Below are 8,534 nucleotides of genomic sequence, written 5' to 3' on the forward strand. Positions count from 1 at the left end.
CAACTTGGCTTCCATCAAGACTCTCATTGATGGGATCTCCACCTCTACTAGGAGCACAACCTCCATGCCGTAAACAAGAGAGAAAGGGGTTGCCCCTGTTGAAGTATGGACAGATGTACGATACCCATGCAAAGCAAATGGAAGCATCTCATGCCAATCCTTGTACTTGACAACCATCTTCTGGATAATCTTCTTGATATTCTTATTAGCAGCTTCAACAACCCCGTTCATCTTGGGTCTGTAAGGAGAAGCATTATGATGTGCTATCTTGAACTCACTACATAGTTCTTTCATCATCTTGTTGTTCAAGTTAGATCCATTGTCAGTAATGATCTTATCTGGTACACCATAACGACATATGAGTTGATTCTTGATAAACTTCACAACAGCCTGCCTGGTCACATTTGCATATGATGCCGCTTCAACCCACTTGGTGTAGTAATCAATTGCTACGAGAATAAATCTGTGACCGTTAGACGCTTTCGGCTCTATCATGCCAATCATGTCAATTCCCCACATAGAGAAAGGCCACAGTGATGAAATCACATTCAGAAGTGTCGGAGGAATATGAATCTTATCCGCATAAATATGACACTTATGGCATTTCTTCACATATCTGCAGTAGTCAGACTCCATTGTCAGCCAATAGTAGCCTGCTCTCAACATCTTTCTAGCCATGGCATGTCCATTGGAATGAGTACCAAATGAACCCTCGTGGACCTCGGTCATTAACAGGTCTGCTTCGTGTCTATCCACGCATCTGAGCAGAACCATGTCAAAATTTCTTTTATAAAGCACATCGCCACTGAGGTAGAAACTGCCTGATAATCTTATCAAAGTCTTTCTATCTTTCACAGATGCCCCAGGTGGGTAAATCTGGCTCTGAAGAAAACACTTGATATCATAATACCATGGCCTGTCATCTTGCACCTCCTCTACTGCAAATACATGAGCTGGCCAGTCCAAGCGCATCATAGTGATATTGGGAACTTCATTCCAAAGTCTAATCACAATCATCGAGGCAAGTGTAGCAAGAGCGTCCACCATCCGATTCTCATCTTGAGGAATATGATGGAAGTCAACTTCAGTAAAGAAAGTTGAAATCCTCCTTGCATAATCTCTATATGGAAGGAGGCCAGGTTGATTCGTCTCCCATTCACCCTTAATCTGATTAACAACAAGGGCCGAATCACCATAAACATCAAGATGTTTGATCCTAAGATCAATACATTCTTCTAATCCCATAATACAGGCCTCATACTCAGCCATATTATTCGTGCATTTGAAAGTTAGCCTTGCTGTAAAAGGAAGATGCGTGCCCTGGGGAGTAACAATCACTACCCCAATACCATTTGCATATTGATTTACAGCGCCATCAAACACCATGCTCCATCGGGAACCAAGTTCTGGCCCTTCATCCAGCGTAGGCTCATCGCAATCTTTCATTTTCAAATACAAAATTTCCTCATCTGGGAAGTCATACTGAACTGACTGATAATCCTGAATTGGTTGGTGTGCTAAGTGGTCAGCTAAGATACTACTTTTTATAGCCTTTTGAGCTCGATATTCAATATCATACTCAGACAACAACATCTACCAACGGGAAATCCTCCTAGTTAAAGTAGGCTTCTCAAAGATATACTTGATCGGATCTATTTTGGATATCAACCAAGTCGTATGATTCAACATATACTGGCGTAAGCGCTTAGCAGCCCAAGCCAAAGCACATCATGTTTTCTCAAGCATCGAGTATCGAGACTCACACTCAGTGAACTTCTTACTCAGGTAGTAGATAACATATTCTTTCTTTCCTGATTCATCCTGCTGACCAAGGACACAACCCATTGAGTCTTCAAGAACTGTCAGATACATAATCAACGGTCTCCCTTCCACAGGAGGAGACATAATCGGAGGCTCAGACAAATACTCTTTAATATTGTCGAAGGCTTTTTGGCAATCCTCGGTCCAATCATTAGATTGATTTCCGCAGAGCTTGAATATCGACGCACATGTGGCAGTCATGTGGGATATAAATCTGGAAATATAATTCAAGCGGCCAAGAAAACCTCGGACTTGCTTCTCAGTTTTGGGCGCAGGCATCTCTTGTATTGCTTTTACCTTTGTAGGATCAACCTCAATACCTCTTTCGCTGACAATAAAGCCCAATAACTTGCCGGAACGGACTCCAAATGTACACTTGTTAGGATTCAGACGAAGCTTATACTTCCTCAAACGCTGAAAAAACTTCAACAAGTGTTCTACATGTTCAACTTCCGTTCTTGACTTTGCAATCGTATCATCAACATACACCTCGATCTCCTTGTGCATCATATCATGAAACAAGGTAGTCATATCTCGTTGATATGTCGCTCCGACATTCTTCAAACCGAAGGGCATCACTCGATAACAGAATGTTCCCCAAGGTGTGATGAATATTGTCTTCTCCATATCCTCGGGTTCCATTTTAATCTGATTATATCCGGAAAATTCGTCCATAAACGAGAAGACATTGAATTTAACTGTATTATCTACCAACATATCAATATGTGGTAAGGGAAAATCATCTTTCGGACTAGCTTTATTCAAGTCTCTATAGTCCACACACATTCAGACTTTTCCATCTTTCTTAGGCACGATCACAATATTGGCCACCCATTGAGGATATGTTGAAGTCACCAGAAACCCAACATCAATTTGCTTCTGAACTTCTTCTTTGATCTTCACTACCATATCGGGATGAGTTCTTCTGTGCTTCTGCTTTACGGGCACGCACTCAGGCTTCAAAGGCAGGAAATGTTGCACGATATCAGTATCTAGACCAGGCATGTCTTCATATGACAAAGAAAAGACGTCGATATATTCTCGTAGCAACTCAATCAACCCCTTTTTAACAAATTATTCCAGGAGTGCCCCAATCTTTACTTCTCGCACACAATCTTCAGACCCCAAGTTGACTGTTTCCAGATTCTCAAGATGCGGCTGAATGATCTTCTCTTCGTGCTCAAGTAGACGGGTAATCTCGTCAGGAATCTCTTCAACATCATCTTCTTCCACCTCAAATATAAGGAATTAAAGTTGGGAGATGGTGTTGGATCATTATGTTCAATGGGTTTGATCAACCTGCATAATGATTTTGGATATAAAGAGATTTTAGAATTCAAACAAGGCAAATCATTATGCAGATGAAAAGATTGATTTTATTCTTATTATTATTTTTTAGGGTTTTTTGTGACCACCAATTTCATGCAAAAAAGCGAAAAGTGAAAATAAATGGAAAAACAAACATTTAACATGAATTTATTGAATGAAAATATCATTGTATTTATGAGCCAACAATGTCATCACTCCTCCTTTTGGCATGGGAGGAGGGTTTTTAAACACAATGAACATTACTTTGACTTATGAATAACTGTTGGAATATCAACAGCGACCCAATTATTGCAGACCCCTCTAGGGATGACAAAGTTGCCAGAATCCTCCTCTGCATCTTCTTCCAAAATAGCAGCAACTTCCTCATCTTGACCGGTGTGGATGAATCCACAACTCTTGAATAGCCCACGCTCATTGAAGATGCCAGAAGAATACCCTATGCCAGCCCGGGATTTGTTGTCTTCCAGCTTAATCATTTGCCCCAATCCAGCAGTTGCACCATGCTCAATGGCCAACTTAGCATCTCTATAGGACGCAAATGAAGAAGTTCCCTTCTTAATAGGCTCAACAATAGATAAAGCTTGGAACTGCGTTCCAACTTCATCCTCAACATCTATATAAGAGAAGGAAGACAAATGGCTAACCAGGAGAGCCTTTTCTCCCCCTACCATCACCGGCTTCTTGTTTTTGACAAACTTCAGTTTCTGGTGTAGGGTGGATGTCACGGCGCCTGCCTCGTGAATCCATGGTCTTCCCAACAGACACCTATACGATGGGTGAATGTCCATGACCTGGAAGGTGATCAGGAAATCACTTGGTCCAATTTTGACTGGGAGCTCAACCTCTTCAATCACAGTTTTACGGGACCCATCGAAAGCTTTCACTACCATTCCACTCTGCCTCATGGGAGGCCCCTTATATGACAACTTTGCAAGAGTGGACTTTGGCAACACATTCAATGATGACCCAGTGTCCACCAGCACATTGGACATGGCATCATCTTTGATGCTCATAGATATGTGTAATGCCAAGTTGTGGTCTCTTCCCTCCTTGGGGAGATCAACATCACAAAAACTTAAGTTGTTACAAGCGATGATGTTTGCAACAATACTGTCAAATTGGTCTATTGTGACATCGTGATCCACATACGCCACATCCAACACCTTATGCAGAGCTTCTCGGTGTGGTTCTGAATTCATTAGCAAGGATAGTACAAAGATCTTGGATGGCGTCTGTAGAAGCTGATCTACAACGTTGTACTCCCTTCTTTTGATGAGCCTTAGCATCTCATCACAGTCTTCTCTCGCATTACTACTCGGGCCAACAGAGACATAAGTTTTCATTGTAGAGGTAGGTTTGGCAACAAGTGCCGGATTCGGAGCGTTCACAGCATTCCCAACCGGGCGTTCAGCATAATCGGCAGCATCAGCTCTTCGATCATCAACTTGAGATTTCGGCGGAGCCGAGAAGACACGACCACTACGGGTCAGGCCGCTGACGTTGGCAATATTAACCACAGATGTAGAGGGCAGGGGCACCTCTTTCCCATTCTCTAATGCTACAACATTGTAGCGATAGGGGACCGCCTTCTTAGAAGAGTATGGCATAGGGCCAACTGGTTGAATGGTCAAAGCAGGAGAAGCCTTTTGCTTGCTACCATCGTACTTGATAATAACAGGCTCAGGGATCCGGAATACTGGAGAAACTACGTTGACTTCATCAGCATGTTCATCAATATTTTTGTTATGAAGTATCTCAATGACTCCTTCATCCAGCATTTCTTGAACATCTTTGCAAACTTGGCGACATCCTCTTTGGTTGAAAGTGCAGACTCGGCATCTGTCATGGTCGTGCTCGTAGTGACTGTACTCACACAGCAGTCTGTGCATCTCGACCAGAGATTGTCGAATATGGCTGACATATTTGACTTTGTATTTACCAGGGCAACCCTGGACCATATTGACAGATTTCCCATGCTCGGGCAATGGGTTCTTCTTTACATTAGGACCTACGTCCTCGAAACATAAAATACCACATGTCACAAGGTTTTGAACCTTGGTCTTCAGTGGGTAGCAATTTTCCACGTCATGTTCGGGAGCATCGGAATGATAAACACAATGTAATTCGGGCTTATACCACCACCGAGGGTTTGTCGGAATAGCCGGTGGGTCTCGTGGGGTAGTCAACTTCCTCTCTATCAAAAAGGGATATAACTCGGCATAGGTCATGGGAATAGGATCGAAGGTGACCCTCTTCCTCTCATAGCTTGTACTGGCTTGATTACTGTTTCGAGGCTGGTAGGTCTGCTGTGGAGGACGGTCCTGTTGTTGTTAATATTGCAGATGTTGCTATTGCTGATTATTGTTGTGATGCTGATACTGTTGATTGTCTCTGAAAACAGGTGCTATGTGAGCCACCTGGTGCTGGTTATCGGCATGACGCACGGTCTTCCTCCTCACCAAGGGTCTTCTTGGTTTAACATGGGAGGTCACAGCATGTGCCTCGCCATCTTTCTTCTTCGCAAATGCCCCATAACGTTTGGCAGAAGAGCCTTCTTCTCTGGTCAGGCGCCCTTCCCTGACTCCTTCTTCCAAGCGCATCCCCATGTTCACCATCTCGGTGAAGTCAGAAGGAGCGCTGGCAATCATCCGCTCGTAATAAAAAAAACTCAAGGTCTTCAGAAAGATCTTGGTCATCTCTTTCTTTTCCAGCGGGGGCACAATCTGTGCTGCTACCTCACGCCACCTCTGGGCGTATTCTTTAAGAGTTTCCTTGTCCTTCTGGGACGTGGCTCTCAATTGATCCATATCGGGAGCCATATCCACGTTGTATTTGTATTTCTTGACGAAGGCCTCGCCAAGGTCATTGAAGGAATGGATGTTCGCGCTATCCAAGCCCATATACCATCTTAGGGCAGCATCGGACAAACTGTCCTGGAAGTAGTGAATGAGAAGCTGGTCATTGTCGGTCTGAGTCGACATCTTCCTGGAATACATGACCAGGTGGCTGAGAGGGCAAGTATTTCCCTTGTACTTTTAAAAGTCAGGTATCTTGAACTTCAAAGGGATTTTGACATTAGGGAGCAAGCAGAGTTCAGCAGCAGACTTGCCGAAAAGGTCTTTTCCTCGAAGAGTTTTCAATTCCTTACGGAGCTCAAGAAATTGATCGTTCATAGCATCCATCTTTTCATAGACATATGGGCCCTCAGACGGCTCAGAATGATAGATGGTGTCATCTACTCTGGGCATAGTATGCACGACAGGAGGGGGAGCAGCTAGGATCGGGCTAGATGTCGGTACATAAGCAAAGGTAGGTGCAAGACCCTCAGGCATGAAGTTGGGAGGCATCCCCCACGGAAACCCGGCTGGCGTGGCTGTTGGTGCGAAGTGGGCGCTGGCCGCAGGCATGGTTGACGAGACAATCTCGGAGATGACTGTCCTCTAAGGAGGAGTTAAAGGTGTCAGAGATGACTGGCTCTGGGCAGCCATGAATGACTCCATCAGGGCAGTCAATCTGGCTTCTTCCTCCTTAAGCTCATGGTTCTCTTGTTCCAAATGATCCATTAGTCTTGATGCGTTGGCTCGGGTGTAGTACTGGTGAGTCGGCTTGTCCTCAAAATAAATGAAGAACACAGAGTTAGACCATAGAACAAGAAGCCTAGAGCAAAACCTGCTTATGCACATGATGCATGCAATGCATATGATTTAATTTTTTATATCAGAGGAACTTTAGAGTTTTATTTGCAAATATTTGGGAATATTAAACATTCATCACATATGGAAATATCACATGAAATAATATTTGGGAAAATATTTTTACACCAAAGAAGTACAGTCTTGGTAACCAAATATAATACAAGAGAGAAGGAAAATGAACATCCTATGGAACCCTAGAAGCAATCATCTAAAGCTTTGGAGACTGGAAGGTAAGTTGCACGAAGCCTCTTCACCTCCCTCTCGTAGGCTGCCTCCATATCTGCCTTATCTTTGGCGAGTCGATCGTTCTTCCTCTTCCAAAACTTGGAAGACTGAGGAAGTAGAGAAGTCAACACGTCATCAGGCTCATCAATAACCTGGTGCTCCAGGAACTCTATCAAAGCATCCTTCTCCCTGATCTGCTGAAGCAACTCCTCTCGTTCACTGATACAAGCACACGAATGGTCTTCGTCTCTCAACTCCTCTACTCATTGGTTAGGGAGGGTTGAAGGCCCAACGACAACCAAAGGTGTAGGTCTTGGATACTCATATGGCGTGAGGTACTCAGAAGCTCTCCTCCTAACCCAAGAAGTATAGGGTTCCAAAGCGATGCAGTTCTTCGGACCTAGCTCCTTCCTTCCTTTCTTATGGATCTTGCGCCAAGCGCGGACCATCCAGCCCTTCAAGCCTTAGGGATCTTTACCCTTCTGAAAGAACACACCCTGTAACAGAGTGTTATTGGGTTTATCCTTTAGGGGGAACCCAAGATGACGACGTGCCAAAATAGGGTTGTAGTTAATCCCACCACATGTACCAAGAAGAGGCACATTGGATAATTCACCACAAGAGTCGATAATCTGCACACTATCATATACATGGTTGTACCAAAAGATACCATCATTAGTGAGAGACATAAGTCTCGTAGACCACCGTAGACATCCTTTGTTCTCCTTGAAGGCGACCGTCTATGGCAAGTGCGAAATAAACCACTTGTACAACAGAGGAAAATATCACACAATGGTACCACCACCCTTTGTATTCCTCATATGCAAAGAAAAGTAAGTGTCACCCAACAGAGTCAGAACGAGATTAAGAGTAGAGAAAATCCTAATAGCGTTCACATCCACAAACTTGTCGATGTTGGGGAATAACACTAGCCCATATATAAGAAGTACAAATATGGCCTCAAAGGCGTCCTCACTCATGGCCTTCCCATACATAGTAGCTTGAGCAATGAGGAACTCAGAAGGGAGACCTTGAATTCCACCTTTGGTAGTCATATGAGCACCAACCAGAGATTCATCTATATGCAACATATACGCTATCTCTTGAGAAGTAGGAACACTCTCCAAGCCACTGAACGGAACCTGGTCTAGAATAGGTATACCCACAAGGTAGGCATACTCCTCAAGCGTAGGCAAAAGCTGAAAATCTGGAAATGTGAAGCAACAGTACAAGGGATCATAAAACTACACCAATACACTCATCAATCCTTCATCCACTTGAGTAGTCAGAATAGATAGAAGCTTCCCAAAATGAGCCTTGAAACCCAAGGGATCTAATACATAGGATGTCAAATTCCTTATTTCTTTCAAGTCAGGTTGTCTGACACTGTACTTCTTTGTATTCCTTCTTTGTCTTTCCATGTCTGAAAATTTGCAAATAGACCTCTTAAGTTCCTTGAAAATT

Source organism: Lathyrus oleraceus, chromosome 2 (genome assembly GCF_024323335.1).
Source record: "Lathyrus oleraceus cultivar Zhongwan6 chromosome 2, CAAS_Psat_ZW6_1.0, whole genome shotgun sequence".
NCBI classification, from domain to species: Eukaryota; Viridiplantae; Streptophyta; class Magnoliopsida; order Fabales; family Fabaceae; genus Lathyrus; species Lathyrus oleraceus.